We start from the raw sequence: 18231 nt of genomic DNA, 5'->3' as shown, positions 1-18231 counted from the left end.
ACAATATATAAAAGTATATGCTTCAAAACGAATAACCGATTTAATTAACTATTTATCGCATCTATTATCAAATCATTATCAATTTTGTCTGATATTTCTGTATTATCTGTCGTTGCGTTGTTATTACAATAAACATTTCATAACGGTGTACACATAATCTCTACAACAGAATAATTCCTTCTATGTCTGGCACACAGCTGCACTTCGATTGGCTGCCAGTCGAAAACAAGCTAATGAACTGATTGTGAGATAACATTAATTTACTATAACTATATATTTTTCAGTATAATTTGCGTGATTCATTAAGAAAATTCAATTCTGAATAGATCTCTATCTTGAATGATCTGTATACATATTTATATAGCTTATCTACTTCAAAAAGCACAATTTACCACAATTAACCACAATTTCAAACAATTCATATCAATTTATTATTATTTTAGAATTTCATTTAATAGCTGCATGTGAATAGCTTTGACAAAATTGTATTTAAAATTTTATATGAACAAAAGTAATATTATTAAAATAATAATATTCTTAAAAATAAAAATAAATAAAAAAATAACAAAGAGAAAATGTTTATCAAAACATAAATTAAATTTAATTAAACAAAAAATACATTTTAATATATATCATGTATATCACGATACATTCATGAGGTTATATAAATAAAATACTTTCGTTTGAAAGTCGAAACGAAAGCTTTTTTATTGACCGCGGGTCAGTTTAATTTCTCTTCACGTATTTGCTATTTCTATCCTATAGTTCAGCTTATAACTGGACGGAAGCAGAATAGTGTCTTTGGTGATAATAAAATGGTTGTAATGGATATTATAATACAAACGAAAAATTGATGATGTTATCATGGATATTGATAAAAGTCAGTCAGTTGAATAATTTCGTTTCCGTTCAAGAGCAATATATATATGTATATATATTTCAAGATTGAAATTTAAATTTGTATTATCATGAGCCTTTACTTGTGTGATCTCTTTTGCAATATCTGTAAAATAACGCATTTAAATAAATTTATAAAATATCTTTTTTGAAAACATTTTTAGAAATGTTTTTGTTCAAGACGATGAGATACTATTAAAAATTATCAATTCTAAAATTTTCACGATTATTAATTCTCGTAGTACTCATGACAACAGCAATCGCGCAACTATTATCATTTATACCCATATTGTTTTTACTTGTGTAAAGATTTAACAACAAATTTTTTATTATTAGAATAATTAATATTTTTATCTACCAGATATCTCACGTTTAATCGATATCATGCAAAATATAATATTTCAAAATGAAATATTTTTCTTTCCAATATAATGTTATGTCCAGCCAACTCCACAATTCCTTCCTTTCCGCGAAGATATGGCAGTAATAATAAAAAACATCATTGATTAAATAGAGTCTGATAATTAGTCGCGCCTGCTCAATCAATATTTATCATTTGATCTATGGGTAATCATGAGAAAATCTAATAAATTTCAAAATTTATTAAGGAGGAAATAGGAAATTGGATGACAAACTTACAACAAACGTCTAAATAAATATTACTAGAAATCGATGACGAACTTAACAACAAATATCTAAAATACAAAAAAACTGACAAATATCTAAAATAAGAAAAAAATGACAAATCTAATCAATGCCTAAATAAACCTTATTACGAAATCGAACAATTGACGAATTTAGTCCAAGAAATTTAATAGTAAACAGACACTTGAATAAATAACCAGATTTTGCTAAAATGATAAAAAGAAATAATAAAAAATTTAAAATCTAATCGAAGCACAAAGTACATCCCGGAAAATTAATCCGAATTGGGTATAAAAAGGGAAACTCGCAGAACGTATTACATCAGATCAGTCAATTTAGTTAATCAGATCAGTTCAGTTCAGTTCATCAGTCAGTCAGTTTGTCATCGGTTTTCAGCAGTCCATCCTCAGTTTTTAATGCGACCACACATTCGGTCATCAAATAAACGTCACAAGGATCCTTCGCTATTACATCCTTCCTTCGATCCATCCTTTCCCAGTCTGGACGTAACAATAACATTGAACATTATTAAAAAATATATATTTTCATGATGCGTACCCATATATATACAGGGTGTCTCGAAACTAACGCTTGATATTTTAAAGGCAGATTCTCTGGCCAATTTAGAAACGATTTTTCCTCAGCGAAAATGTCGTGGCACTAATAGTTTTCGAGTTATAAACGATTGAAAATAAAGGGTTTTTCACAAACTAAGGCTTATGGGGATAAAATATTAATAAAGTCACATTCTTTAGTTAATTTTAGGTAGAGTTTACTTTAACAGAATTTTAATTTAAGGCTTAGTTAGAAAGATACATGATGACAAAAATTGGGAATATGCAAAAAATAATGCTCTCCCTCGACATTTTCGCTGAGGAAAAATCGTTTTTAAATTGGCCAGAGAATCTGCCTTTAAAATATCAAGCGTTAGTTTCGGGACACCCTGTATATAAAGTAGAGTAAAAACTAGTAAAAACAAGTGGATCGCAAATATCAGTTTTTTTCTGGATCAGAAAAGATCCAGGCACCATTTGGCGAAGGTTAATAGAGCTTTGGAAATAGTTAAAAAGCATTGATAATATTAACTGATCAAAGATAATTACATGAGTGATTTTCATCATACAAATATTTTAACTCATCCCCTCCCCAATCGTTACTTTATTTATTGAAAATTAACACAAATATTTTATCCTACCAGATCAATATTTTACCGATAATGCAAAGATCTGCATACCTACAGTAGCGTATAGAGAGTTTTTTCTAATCATCCTACTCTCGGAGGATTGTTGTTCTTTAATATTATGTCGTATTTAGATATAAGAAATTAATAGCTTTTGAAATTTAATAGAAATATGTCATGGACTAATTCTCAATCGAGCAAATATGAAGATAAGTAAAGAACACTGTTATTATCGATCATTAAAGACTAAAAATATTTTAGCAGAAATATATATTATAATATTTCATAATCAAATATACAGGGTGAGTTTTAATGGTTAATAAGTTATAATACTACATAATTTCAGCTTTTAACTTGCTTTAATTGTACACATTATATTTCGGCCTTCGATACGGTCGATCCAATTAACTGACATCTATGTACCGATCAATTTATTAAAATTGCGATAATCTCCCGCATGATAAAAAGATTGACACAACCATTAAAACTCACCCTGTATATATACAATATATGTGTATATATATATATATATATATATATATATATATATATATATATATGTACATGCTTATAACATTGAAATGTTGCACATTATAGACTAAATATCTAGATGATATTATTTCAACAAAAACGATGTTATACTAATATTAATACTCGTCAGTTATTTCTAGGCAACTTAATGTTGTATATTTAATGTCCTACATGTTGTAAATGCTTTTGTCGACTTCATACAGTATTAAAATGTAGATCTGAATTGGTCAAAACCGCATTTTGAAAGAATTTAAATATTATTGACTTTTTACTATTTGCAATTATTTTAATCATATAAGTATTTTAATTTATCCAGCCATTATTTTGTTATCAATAATAAACAGGTTTTTTATGTAATTCTATTTTAAGAATAACAAATACGAGTATACCAAATCATTATTTTACCGACAATCCAAAGATTTATATACCTACAGTAGTGTACAGCGAGTTTTTTTTCTATAAGAGATTGGCAACCTTTATACATATATTCTGATCGATGATGATTATGTAATCTCTAAACTTGTATGTGTTTATATGTGTTGTATAGACGCAGTCTTGTATTGATTTTGTATGAGAGCAAGTTGATAATAAAAATAAGTATAGTATCTTAAAAAAGTTAACAGAAGCTAATAGTTTCGTTAATATATCTGTGACTCGGATATATTCGAAACATATAAGCATCGTAATTAATGTATGAGATATTAACACAAGTATATGGTTAATCTAATGCGCTGCATATGTACTCCAAGCATTTAATTCCTAAAATGAAACTAATTAATAGATAGAAAAAGTGTTAAAATCATTGTTATCAGTCATTGTCAGTCATTATCAGAATCATTTTTAAATATTTTTCTCTCTTTTTTTAAGGCTATATAAAGCAATATTTTCGTTAACGTAAAAATAATCTATAATATTAATTGAAATGAGAGAAAGATATTCAAAGATATTTCTTATCTTTCTTCTATAGTCGCTAATCTCTAATAATATCAATGAATATTAATAATATTAATGAATTAAATTATTAGTATAACAGATTATTATTAGTATAACACAGACTATTGTTAGTCATAACAGATATCATTAACATAGAAAATTTAAAAGTATTTGGAAATAAAATCAATAAAACCTCCATCAATCAATTTAATCAATAAAAATTAAAAAATAAATTGTTTTCTTTAATTAGAAATTGTTCTCTATATTTCTAAAAAAATATTATTTTACGATTCAACGTTTTCGAAATTTACTTTTCCCAAGATTAGAGTGAAATTACTATTATGATCACAAAGAGAGTAATAAAAAAGCGAGAATTCTACTGTTTTACAGAGGCTTTGCTAGGATTGCAGGATATTACAAGTGATGTCAACAGAAACACGTTGCTACGTGAAAGTGCTTTATTCCTTTCGAAGATCGTTCATCGCAGACAATGGCGTCGGGAATGCCGCTCTCATTTATCGCGCAATATGTGTGCACGCGTGCACGAACTCGCGCGCGCGCGCTCGCGCACGTGCACGCGTATGCGTACATATATTTATATACACATATATATATACGTGTGTTTTTATATTTATATATAAATATACATACCCTCTAATGTATAAGCGATTCTAATTATCGAGTAAAGTACCGTCTGATATTAAAAAATACGCATGTATATGTACATATACAATTACAACACACGCCAGGACGGCAGGAATCCTGGTCCAGCGAGACCTTAATAATGCTTTTTAGAACGAAGGTCAAAATGTACAGTATATATATTTTACATACTTATCGTTTCAGCAATAACAATTTTATTGTACGCAGACTTGCAAAAATTAATTAAATCATGACAGTGGTACATCGCGTATTGGACGGAAGGGCCCAAAACACTGCGCAGAAATGTGAGAGGAAATTATAGATTTAAATTCGGTCGAGGTGCGATTGCTTCTTCGTATTATCTGTTTCTTGCTTTCTCTCTCTTTCTCTCTCTCTTTCTCTCATTCTCTCATTCTCTCTCTCTCTCTCTCTCTCTCTCTCTCTCTCTGGTTTTTTCTTTCTCGCCAAGTCTCACTCTCCTTTTTACCCTTATTTATTATTCCTTTTGTTCTTGTTTTTCTTTCTCGCATTCTTTCCTCTCAGATTCTCTCTCTCTCTCTCTCTCTCTCTCTCTCTCTCTCTCTCTCTCTCTCTCTCTCTCTCTCTCTCTCTTATTTTTCATTTACACATTCGTGCTTACTCTACCTTCCTATTTTTTGCAAAAAGCGGTCTAGCTCGCGTAACACAAACCGAGAGAATTTTACGTCTCAATAGTGAAAATATTGATTAAAAATCGGGGATAAAGGGGGAAAGTCATGGCGTCTGCGGGGATAAGAAACAGAATCTTGGCTTATAAGAAACTATCCTTTCGAAGCATGCCCAGTAATACCAGACAAATGATATCGCATTCATTTTTTTCTCCATTTGATCTTTCTATATTAATCCTCTCTTGTGATAGTAATGACTTAGTATGGTACTTCTTTTTTTCCTTCCCTTACATCGCGCATTTATCTCCAGTTTTTTTTATATTACAATAATTAACATCGTCACATACAGACTTATATACTAACGATATGACTACAGCTCCAAACCAGCAGAGCATTCATTGATGAAGAAGTGAGAATAATAGTTTTTACGAATTGTTTTCTCCCTCTCTCTTTCTTTCTCTCTTTCACACTCACTCATTCATACGCGTTTTCTTTCATGCACATGTTTTCTTGCTCACAGGTTGTTTTCTTGCTCAGTTGTACACTTTATATATTTTATCTTTTTCAGAGGAAAGGTTTTTCTTTCACATATAACCTTCCCTTCTTTCATTCTTTCTCGCGATTCATAAGACTGATATGCCAATTTATTTATATAAAATGTTACAAATTATTTATGAGCGCTTTTTCATGGCGTGTTTATATGGGCTTGAAGTAGCGAAACTGCTGCCGTTATCGATATTTCTTGATTATTAATATTATATTAATATTCTTAAAGATGGCAAAAGTCGATTTACAGCCAATCAATATTTGCAAAAAATTATTATTGTTGCTACTAAGTACGCTGAAACGTATATTTCCAGAATACCGATATTATTTTTGCCATCTTTGAAGACTGCAAAATCAAAATCCGAAAAATATCGATATTATGTTGCTATCTCTACAGGCTCGGGATAGTTCGCGATCCTTTCAGTATTTAGCGAATACATATTAGCAGAAATGAGGTGCCATGTTTTTTCGCCCTTTTAAGACCATTTCACACGGATCACAATCAAATTAAAACATGAATCACAATTATATTACAATTGGATTACAATTAAATCTCAATCGATTCGATCGCAATTGCATCACGACGTAATTGCAATAAGATCACACTCGAATTACATTTAGACGCTAACAGTGGTTTGATTTGTACATTCTAAAGTTCCATGAGCGCCAGTAATACACAGGTCTAACGAGTCTAAATTCTTCATTGGACGCTAGCGGGATGACGGACAAGCATATATTCCCCTACATCGAAAGTTTTGCACGGGAACGAGACAACATTGCTCGTGTGAAAAGCAAAATGGTACGTTAATTTGTGACTCGTGTGAAATCGATTTTATTTCTTTTCTCCTTTACGATCGAGAAATTTTCAAGTCTAGCACCCATTTGATTTCGTATCAGCGATCGCTTGACATCGGCCTATCTCTAATTAGCGATAATTAATTGGCAGCGAAGAACTCTTTAGTTATGCGAATCGGAGAGTTTCCGATTAACCGTTTGAGCGCGTATAAGAGAATATTTTATATAATAAAATATATATTTTATATTGCGCAATGTTAAATACAATTGCCTGATTTTGAAGAATTCAGTAAGGTAAAAATTAGAGCCATATATTTGACGTTGAATGTTTAGTGAGATTGTTTAAAATAATCAATATCATAAATACAACAGAATATTCCATTTTCTACGAAAAAATTATATATTATTTAAATTTTATATATTTAAATATAATTTATCTATTATTTTTTCCTTAAAACAAAAAAACAAGATTATATAGAGTTACTAGATTTAGACAAATGTTAAAAAAGAAAAAAAAAACAAAATCGAAGGTACATATTTTAGCAGTCAAACGGTTAAATCGCGCAAGTTATATACAGCTATTTTCGAAATTAGCAAAATCGAGTTATTAAATTAGCAAAATCAAATATCTCTCTCTATCATACACATATCTTATAATATTAATTTTGAAAACTGATCTCAAATCAACTTGTCAAAAGAAAATAATGCAAATTGACATTATATTTTATAATTATGAATCGAAAAGTTAAAATTTGCACTATGTTGTATGAGAAACAATCAAATAAGTGACATTAATTTGCGAGAAATTTGCGCAATATCAAGATAATCTCTCTTGCTCTGATATTCATTCTTCTAGAATTTATTCTTCACATTTACCCCATATCCCTCTCTCTTATCTTTTTCGACGGATCGTCGATTCGATTTTATGAGAATACTTTGTTAAAGTACTATAATTATATCTATAGCGATTCTTTCGAGAATACGTCTGAGAACTTTGCATGAATTTAAACGGTTCAAAATAAAAAGGAGAAATCAATTAGATTATTAGAACGTAAGTAGACTCATTCGTAAGATTGCACGTAACCTGCCTTGGAATTTTCGAATCATTTAATCAGTTCGCAAAGTTCTCGCGTGTTCAAATTACCTTGTATATTCACATACGCGCTAATGATTGAACGGTTGACCAACCAATCGACTAACATGGATGGAAAGTGCTCACTTTTTAACCCTTTATAGGGTACACAATACTTTCTTTAAAATTATATAACCTGAGAAATTAGTGTGTTCGGAATAATTTAAATCTTCTATAACATATGTATGTGTGTGTGTGTGTGTGTGTACGTGTACTTGAATTAATCTTGGAGAGAAATTACGAAAGAGAGATTTATCTTTTTAATAACATAATTAGCAAAATGATTTCCAAAATTAATTTTCATCTTTTGTAGAACACAAATACATTAGCTCGTCACTAAACAATATTTAAATCACATTAAGTGTGAGGCATTTAGAAATCTATAAAGGGTTAAAGATTTGAAACAGGTTTCGGCATACACAAACAAGGAATGTAGCAGTACATTATATCAACATTTAATAAAGTATCTGAAACATTAACAAACGGACTATATGAGCACTACGTAGTTGTCCTTACAATTAGTGTACAGCTAGTGGATAGGGATCATCTTGTCCCAATGTGTATGGATCTCGATCAATAAATCGATTCTTATATATCACACTCTTACTCCCTCAAAATCTGTACATAGCCCCTATCAACTTTCATTGTGATTCAACGAAAGAAACATAATTCTCATGGATTGTATATGTAACAATGCACTAGTGGGTGTTTCAACTTGTAACAAAAATTCAATCTCTCTCTTCTCTTATTTTATATAAAGGATTTCTCTCTATAATTATTTTTCACAATCATTTTCTCTTTTTCGAACTACATTTTTCGAAAACATCTCATTCTCCTTTTCTCACGAGTATTCTTTGGTGTTGGTATTATTGGATATGCTTTTTATATGATATTCCATCATACTTGCTTCCCTCCGACGCATGTTTAGCTTTTGTAAATTCTCTTCCTTCGGTGCTTCCATTATTTTTTCCCCCCTCTGCTATTTTTCCATTTACGATTTCGCGTAACTCGCTATCGTCAATATGACGGCAACTCTAATTTGCGCAAATAATTTCATACCATTAGCTCAGTTATTCGCGTTTACTTTATATGAAACTCGAGTAAACCACATTATTATGCATTGTTAATTGCATACGTAAAGAGAGGAATTAAAAAGAAAAAAAATACTCGATATAAATCATCTATTACTACATTTTGACAGTTTCGAGTGTGGCATAACAACGTGAAGTAAGCATTCCTCTACGAACTGCGCGATTACTTTTAAAGAGTTAATTATATTAATAATTGGGAGAGCAGCCTTTTATTTCTTTACTTCATTTAAAAGCTACGGATGCATTTGAGTATATTGCGCGTGAATTTTTCGTTCAGTATCTTCTATTCAGTGTAATGAATGTGTAACGAAAATAGCTTAGATCACCACATACAAATAAGATCGATATTAAACGTTGCCCTGAGTGCCTTGGTACCCTAACGAAATTTGATCTCCATCTCTCGATACTCAATCTACGACGAAAGATATGCACGAGTCACGATAATGAATCCTGTAAGATAAAAGGGAAAATCACAATTTAGAATTGATAGTGTCAAAGATTTAAATCACTTGTGAACAAAAGTCTTTAATAATAATGTGCGTGGAAACAAAAATTCACAAATTTATAAAGATCTGTCGCTTTTATTTCGGAAGTTTTTCTAAAATAGATTTTTTTAAGAAATTTATTCAATTATCCAAAGAACTCATGGAAAATTGTTATATCACAGATCTTTCCTCAATTGTATAAATTCATTGCCGAGTCTCATGCATTGTAGCCATCTTATATCTCAGTTTGCTGCTCCGATCGTGCACATTCTCGTTGAAATTGGTAAATAATTACGCTGGACTCTCTCTTTTCTATCTCCTTCGACGCAGTTGCAGCAACTTCGTCGCTTCTTTCGCGCAATATAGAAATAGTTTACAAAAAATCGTGCCGTAGGACATCAGTCGCCTCCTGGCGGTATACGCAGGTTTGTTAGAAAAATTAGCGGTTTCTTTTCTTTTTTTCTTTTATAATCATAATTATCTTCATAGGATCTTATTTGGCGCAGACGAAAAATAGATTATATGTGTTACAATGCTGTCTTTTCTCACTCCATATTCAACTTCTCTATAAGAGTTTATATTTTTCCTTTTCTGTCACCTATATTTTTTCATTTTTTTTACGTTTCTCTCGTTTTCTTTATTTTCCTACCCTACTTTTTTATTACTTCTCTCTGTCTTTCTCTCTCTCTTTCTCTCCTATTATCTTTCTCTACTATTATTTCTCCCTTATCCTTTTTTTTTATATTCTTCTATCTTTTCTCTTTACTCATAGTTTCCATTTAATTCTGAATAAGGCGTTGGGCTTAGCTTCTCTTAGCACTTATAAACTTAATAAATCTTTTGTTTGTGTTAAAATGGGCCAGATGGCTCTTAGCATAACCCGGGGCAACTCGGCAGAATATTTGTGTGAGCTAGTACCGTTAAGAGTAATACAATTATCTTTTCCTTTGGTATCTATATGCTATTTAAATGTAATAATTCGCTTATTAGTCCTCAATATTCCTCTTTGTATTCTCTTTTCTCGTTCTGTTTGTTAAAATGCGTACAAACGGAGATGCGGAATTATATAATATACATATAACGTATCGAAGGAAACGTGGCGTTTATGTGCGACTTATCGGATATTATTAATATATGCCCATTAGTTTTTTATTATTCGTATTATTATATTTTTTTATTTTATTTATTTTTACTTAATAATATTATTTTATTAATAACCCTTCATGATCGAATATGATTTGCGGCCGCTCTTTCTTTCGTTTCTTTTTCATTTTCTTTCTATCTCTCTTCCGTGATTGCGTGTTTTTCGATGCATCACAAAATTCTCTATCTTCCCCTATTCCTTCTCATGTACTTTCTATTTATCTCTTTTCGTTTTATGGAAATTTCGAGAGTGATTGCGCAATGTCAATCGATAATTAAATGACTTCCCCCATTTTAAATTACTTTAGTACAAGCTTCACACAGCCAAAAAATGAAAAGCACTTAAAACAGTGCTCAACACTATATAAACGAGTTCTCGATCAATCAATTAATTAATTTAATTAATTCACAAAATGGATTTTGACCAACTAGTATGGCAGGGATGGCCGCCACCGCATGCAGCCCTCGCATTACAAATTTTTTATATACTTTTCGGTTTTCTTTTAGATTTAGCCTACTAAATAGCTTATTCGAAAGTCATTCTTGTATCCGTGTACATTGTTGTGTATTTATGTCTGTATACATGTATGTGTACGTGTTTGTTGTTATGTATGAATATATAGTAACATTAGTACTTTCTACTCTTCGCAAAAACGAGTTACTTTTTTCCATATTGCAAATTTACGATATATTCTCTTTTTCTTCCTGCGATTCTTATTTGCCCCATATTTTCTTCCGGTATATCCGTTAGAATTACATATTTCGTGTGTGTATATATATTTATATATCATGTACACGATATATATACATATATCTAGTATTTCGTCAAATATAAATGTCAATAATAATAATAATAATTATTCCTTAATGAATTTGGAAACGATTTTTCCTCGATGAGAATTGATACAAAGATCAAATTACGAAATTGTTGTACAATCAAGAGTACAACTATCGATTAGAGTTCGACAAAGAAAATAAGTAAAAAATTAATATCATTTTTTTATAAGTCATTTTAAATTGTGATTCTAAAAGTTTGATATAAACAATGACATCGAATGAAATATTATACAAACTCAATTGTAAACACACTCATCAAGAAATGCAACTTTGTTACTAATCTTTATGCTCTTTACGATTTATCTTGTACATGATATATTTGCATACATTTACACGTAATACTCGTCGCGGCACAAATTAAACGTCGAAAATGTTATCTGAGTGATAACAAACGTTCGTTTTAATTCTTATACATTATATTATCTTTTTCAGCAGCGCTTTAATACGTTTTGACCCATATAATACCTAAATATATCACTTGAAAGCGGTCGTCTCGATCTACGAGCGCTCATACTTGTTTCTCTCTCTCTCTTTCTCTCTCTCGCTTGTATTAATTTTTTACTATTTTCTTCTTTCTTTTATCCAGGCGGCGCTCGAGCATTCTCCGTGTCGCTTCGTGTATCACCCTCGTATGTTTAAATGCGCGAAGATTCATTTCAATCGATTCTACCTTTCGCGTATCGATTCTTTATCTCTGCAAGGCAATCCGCGATTGGATTATCCTCACTTGACGTTAGGTGATTAATTTTAGTAGCTTATTGCTATTTTAATTCGATAGTGGTGTTGATCATGCAAGAAGGACGATCGAGCAAGGAAGGATCGATCGTGGCGAATCACGAAGAGATCAAAACAAGATGGAGAATGCTCGAGAATGACGCCGGCATCTAAATTGCTTTTAATTACTCGTTTTATCTTCTTTGAATAATAATATTCGTAATATCCTACCCAGCCTGATTACCATACGCGTTATTATTATTATTATTATTATTATTATTATTATTATTATTATTATTATTATTATTACTATTATTATTATTATTAGTTATTCTTTTGGTTGATCAAAAAAGGGAACTCTCGACAACGCGCCGATTTACTCCTCTTTGCGACCCCTTCTCGCTTTAATTAATTAGCAGTGACAAATCGTCTCGCTTTATGGCAATAGCGAAATATAATTCTAACTTCGTATAGCGATACTAGTATCTCTCTTCTTTTTTTAATTGTTAACTAATTATTTCGGAATGCATCTTCGACTCGCATAATTCTCTCACTACCGATAATGTTTTCTCTCCCTCCCACTCATTCTCAGACATACTTCCATTCATGCTGTCTCTTTCGCGCGTTTCTTCCCCTTCATACATTTTTTCATTCACGTTATTCACATTCTCCCCTTCTTTTTCTATCTCTTTCTTGGATCCTCAGTGGAGGGAACGCTTCGATAATCGACAATCGCTTCGTTAATCGATTCGTACAGACCACAGCGGAAAGGATCATAGGGGAGAAAAATTCCTTTCCCTCTTCCTCCGGGAATGCAGGTGACTTAATTTTACAGAAGGAACATCGGCGACTACTCCCCGCACGCTCGTCTTATGTCCTTTTATAAGACGCCTTTTCGTGCCTCGATGCACAAACAGAAAACGTCGAAAGTTACACTTCCGTGACACCTCGTTTAGTTTTATTTTCCTTTCTTTGTTCGCGTAATTAAAAATAGACACGGCGTAACATAATGGAAGTCCAATGAATTTTCGAGGATTCCACTTTTGCATGACGACTTCAGATTCGTGCTATGAGCGAAAAGAATTTTAAAGATGATCAATTAAAATCAATTTTTATATCTCGATTTTTTAAATCTCTAATGAACGAGTAATTTCCATAATATAAATTGCCTGAATAAATTCATATGTAAACTTTGTCTTAGATCTCAACTTAATTTTAATTTAATAAACGATTCAAATAAGATTAAAAAATTGAAAGTAATTTAATTAATATTTAATTTTTCTTTTTGCTTTATCATGTGAGTAACTTTTAGAGTAAGACAAATGGAAAAAGATCTGTCTATCTTTGAGAAGTCATCATGAAAGTTCGATCCTTGGCATTTATTTTCAGGCAACGAAAGTCTGCCGATGGAAACCGAACGGAACAATAACGTATCTGGCATTTTATAATATTTTTTTTCTATCTGACGGCGGCCTATTTTTCATATTTATTAAGCCGACTATGTATAACCGCCTCGGCTTGATCGATTCTACGGAGACTTGGAATTTTGATACGATTATTATGAATAATCCGACGCAGCGACAACAATGATGTCGTAATTCGCCACCTAATGGCTATCTTCGTGTACTCTAACGACTACTGACTGCCTAGCGGAGTAGTTTCTCGTTATCTAAATACTTCACCATAGCGTGTTTTTTTGTTCAGTAGTAGTAGCAGCAGTAGTAGTAATAGTAATAGCGCAATAGTTAGTTAATAATAATAGTAAATAGTAATGATAAGAGAGTAATAGTAGTAATAGTAATAGTAAGTAGCGGTTGCAGTAGTGATAGTACAGTAATAGTATTTTTTAGTAGTAGTAATATAAATTTATCGTTCATAGAACAATTTTTTTACTCACTTTTGTCTCTCTTGTTTTCACACATTCTCTCTCTCTCTCTCTCTCTCTCTCTCTCTCTCTCTCTTTCTCTCTCTTTCTTTCACTTTCACGATTTTAGCTAGGCTGGTAGTTTGATGCGTAATTTTTATATTTTGCTTTTTTTATTATTATAATATTTCTTTTCTCGGACTAAATCAGCGAGGCAAGAGGTCTGAGTATTGTATTAAAAGCGTGTAACTTAAATCTCCGTGTAATATTATTGTATCAATATATCTTATTATATCTCTATATATTTCATTATTCTTTTACTTCTTTCTCTTTTCTCTCTCTTTTACAGACGTACACGCATACATACACACACATATACACATGCATCTGCATTCTCTCCTTCTCTTCTTCTCTCTTTCTCTTTCTCTCAATCTCTTTCATGGATTCTATAATTTCACCATTATCGATATTGCGTCTATTAAAAAATGAGATTAGCCGTCTGTTAAAATCACTTCTAAGAGAGATTACCTACTGAGATCGAATTATCTTTTCTTTTGTTTCTTTGAATTGCTTGCTTCGTCATTTGCTGCATAATCGATATCTACAATAGCAACCGATACACAATGAAATATAAGAACAAGGAGCGTAAGTGCCAGCAAACAATGAATGGTACATCGAACAACGAATCGGGAATAAATATATATCCCGAATAATGCGATCCTTATATTCCTTTTTCAATTAAATCAGTGCAAAACTTTCATCCTAAAAGACGGAAAACATTCTACACATTTGACTTTTCAATCGTGTCTATGCTCTAATTCAATGCCTCTTTTAGATATTACTTATATTATGGTTGACAATTATGAGACTAAACGTCATTGATTTTATTGCTCGATAATATCTATTTTTTCATGTGTTACTATTTGCGCAATTATTTCTTTATTCTTTATGTTAATATTGGCAAACTAATTTTCTGCTTCTTGCTCCTATATTTTCTTGAAACTTTTCATTATGTATCAGCCTTAAATCACATGTGCCTTCTTAAACAGAATTAGTTAACCTCTTCAGTATCAAAATATATTAATCTAAGTAAAACTGTGACTCTGTAAATTTCAATTAACTTTTTTTTTATTATTACTAAAGTTTATACGCTTATATAACGCTTTATATAAAGCTTTAATGTATGCCAATCAATCAAAACTAATGTGCGACGTATATAAAGTAAATGGATACTGAGAAGGTTCACCTGGGCTCTGCTTCGGTTTTCTTCCATCGAATTGAATGACGATCGAAAATCGGTAACTTCGGGAAATGGAACGAAGACTTTGTGTTTTCGTGTTTGCGTATACATCTCTCCTCTTCCCATATTCTTGAATTCTACGCGAGTGAAGATATGTCCCGCTACTTGACTTCGGTTCTTATCGAATTTAGATCGAATTAGCACGTCGAAGATTGATCGGATTTGGACCGATTTGGCTCCGCAGGAAGTACCTGGGGTAATTTGTTGGCGCGATATAAATCGAGAGCGCTAAAATGGCAGTCTTTTGGCGATTCTACGACATGTTTCTGTCGTACTAAAAGGAGTAGAACTTTGAGACGAATAGATTTGAAAATTCTCTCCGGGAAGAGATTAAGTGCTAGGATCGATTGGCGTGCCAATTCGTTCTCCAAACGGTAGCTTGTCTCGACATCTTCCTCTTCCTTCTTGATACAAATTCTATTGCCATCTAACTTAAAATACAAAACAATGATCTAAACTCTACCTCGTTGATCATTGAAATGTAACAAGGTGTTTTGGACGAATTAAAGACGACTTTTGCAAAATACTGACTCCGTTGAAAATTTGCGTACAGGAGAGGAAGAGGAAAACCATAAGAACTATCGTAACGTTTTCTCTCGATATTTTACAACGAGCTTTTACGCCTCGTTATCAAAGGAATGCCTCTGGCAGCTCCGAGACAAATCAAAATTTAGTTCCATAAGAAATCGCACAGTAATCCTTTGATCTTTGAGCTTTGAAAGACGAAGAACGTGATATATGAGCTATTTTTAACATGCGTACTTTCATGCACGTTAATCATCATTAATAGTCATTATTCTGTCCCCAGTGCAAACAATTGTCCACGATTCTCGAAAAGTCACTATTCCATACATCGAAGACAGAAATATCAAGTCGTATGCGTTGAAAGGTTTCAAATTATGATTTGGATATAAACGCGCCATCGGCAGACATTTTCGGTTTTGATTTTTTGGACACTTGTTATCATTACAATCGCTCTCGTGCGATATCTCAATATTTAATCTGTCGCAATATCTATCATAATCTTCGAAATTACTACCAGACGGACATACACCTTTGCCACTTATAATGCTGACACCTAGTTTCTATTTTTCTTCGCATCAGATATAAGCATACGAATACATTTATTTTTATGTATATATGTATAATATGAAGCTTTAATCGTAACGATAAAATTGTGCTATAATTTGACATCAATAAGTAATTTTCTTCAAAAATGATAATTATTTTAAGTAATGTTTTGATTTTTCACAATATGCCTCTAGTTTCTTCTTCGGATATATTCGATCTAGATAATTTTTATTGTAGCAATTTTAAGTGGCAGGGGCAAACCGACATTGGCAGAGTAACCTTTACAGTCACATGTAGATATCATCGAAATCGTTTGCGTCATTATTTTCGCAAATGTCTAACCATCATGATTAATTTCTTTATCGATATATTAATTTCTTATTTTTAAGAAATAATAGCGTCATTCGATTTCGACCTTATCGCTTCATCGGCACTTGTAAGTCTATTTACGTGTACGCAGATGCGCGAATGTAACAAATCGAAAAAATTGAATTTGTTATCTAATTGTTTCACATTAATAATGTATCATGTAATAATGATATGAAAATCAGCTTGCTTTTTATGAAAAAAAAAAAATTAAAAAGAAATGGAATATCTTTCCAACGCACATTACACTCTCTCTCTCTCTCTCTCTCTCTCTCTCTCTCTCTCTCTCTCTCTCTCTCTCTCTCTCTCTCTCTCTCTCTCTCTCTCTCTCTCTCTCTCTCTCTCTCTCGCTCTCGCTCTCACTCTCGCTCTCTCTCTCGCTCTCACTCTCGCTCTCTCTCTCGCTCTCACTCTCGCTCTCACTCTCGCTCTCACTCTCTCTCGTTTTCTCTTTATAAACGTTGTTCCTCGGTCTTTCGTCGTTGACGCTTCTTTCATGTGCCTCTTTGCCGTTTCCGCCGTTTTCGTTTCTTCTGCAAACAGCGTCTTCGTCCAAGTGTCCTCGTCCGCACTCGCAATTAACCATAAAACGTACTTTGTTAATTTATCCTCGCCCTACATGTACGGTACTCGATATTAATTGTATCGATAATAATTAATATAGTATTATCTGGTACGATCCCCCGTTTTGCTTTGCCGCCTCTATCGGCTCCCCCTTTCCGTTTTCACTCGTCTGATACCGGAAGCCGGAGGAGCCCGCAGGGACGGGTGGGACACTCGACAGCGCTTATACGAAGACGCCGCGATGTTTCTTCGATATCATTTGTTATATTTTTATTTATTTTATTTTTTTTTGTTTTGAACACTGGAGTCGGTGGTGTGGGGGATTCGGGCCGCACGCGTGCTCGCAGGGCACTCGAGCGAGGAATATCCCGTCCCCTTCGTTCGCACGTAGATCCTTATATGAGGCGCAAGTCTTCTGAGGCGGTGGCGGGAGAGATGATGACGTCTCGAGAACGGGGAGAGATTCGTTCTTATTTCGTCCCATTTTGGGTCTATCCCATCTCTCTTCCCCGTTTCTCGTCACGGATGGAGGAAGCACCTAATCGACGTCTCAGAGAGTTACGTGACCCTCCGTGATTCCTCGCGATCTTGACTTGAAGCGCCCCTGACGGATCTGATTGGACAGGCTGGCGAGATGTGACGCTGGTGCCAGCCGTTATGGCTATGACGAGGTGTGAAGGAGGCCTACGTCAGGTACCGCAGGGAACAGCAGTTGTTTTTTGACAACTGGCCCAGCAACGGCCACCACGCTACCACCATCTCCTTCACTGCAATTGACAGCGTAGAGAGGGGACAACATTATTTGCCTATATTTCGCGATCGAGTACAATGTATGCACAAATTAAATC

The 18231-nt window shown here is 32.7% G+C and overlaps 1 protein-coding gene across 6 annotated transcripts in view; it reads right to left on the bottom strand.

Annotated features, from left to right (window-relative positions):
• Positions 1–4630: 4630 nt before the first annotated feature.
• The window catches only part of Shaker (potassium voltage-gated channel protein Shaker), a 115054-nt gene continuing 101453 nt past the window's right edge, over positions 4631–18231 (bottom strand). For all 6 annotated transcript variants that reach the window (XM_083092203.1, XM_083092202.1, XM_083092206.1 and 3 more), the window contains one exon: positions 4631–18150. The gene's annotated coding sequence lies outside the window, so the exon portion shown is untranslated. The remainder of the gene's footprint in view (positions 18151–18231) is intronic.

The sequence above is a fragment of the Camponotus vicinus genome, unplaced genomic scaffold (assembly GCF_025532165.1).
Source record: "Camponotus vicinus isolate PSW18456_S1 unplaced genomic scaffold, iyCamVici1.0 SCAF_2, whole genome shotgun sequence".
In the NCBI taxonomy this organism is placed as follows: domain Eukaryota; kingdom Metazoa; phylum Arthropoda; class Insecta; order Hymenoptera; family Formicidae; genus Camponotus; species Camponotus vicinus.
The sequence above is the reverse complement of the archived record's forward strand: the minus strand, read 5'-3'. Positions and strand labels throughout refer to the sequence as shown.